Genomic DNA, 268 nt, shown 5'->3' with positions numbered 1-268 from the left:
CACCTCCTACTCGGAAGTTTTAGAAAGCTCCCATTCTGAGTTGAGAACAACTTTCAAGACTCTTCATGGAGCTTTGCAGTTCATCACTCACAGAAAAGAAGTTCCAGGATTCCAGCGTTTTTTCTTGGGATTAGATCCATTTAAGCCAAACGGAAACTTCTTTCTTCGCATCTGGTGGGAAACTGCGTTTAAGTGTAAGATTCTGAGATCTGGGAAACCCTGTTCACCATCAACGAGAAAGTGTACAGGGAGGGAGCTGCAGAAGGAT

This window comes from Varanus komodoensis, unplaced genomic scaffold, assembly GCF_004798865.1.
Source record: "Varanus komodoensis strain SLA01 unplaced genomic scaffold, ASM479886v1 scaffold319, whole genome shotgun sequence".
NCBI classification, from domain to species: Eukaryota; Metazoa; Chordata; class Lepidosauria; order Squamata; family Varanidae; genus Varanus; species Varanus komodoensis.
The sequence above is the reverse complement of the archived record's forward strand: the minus strand, read 5'-3'. Positions refer to the sequence as shown.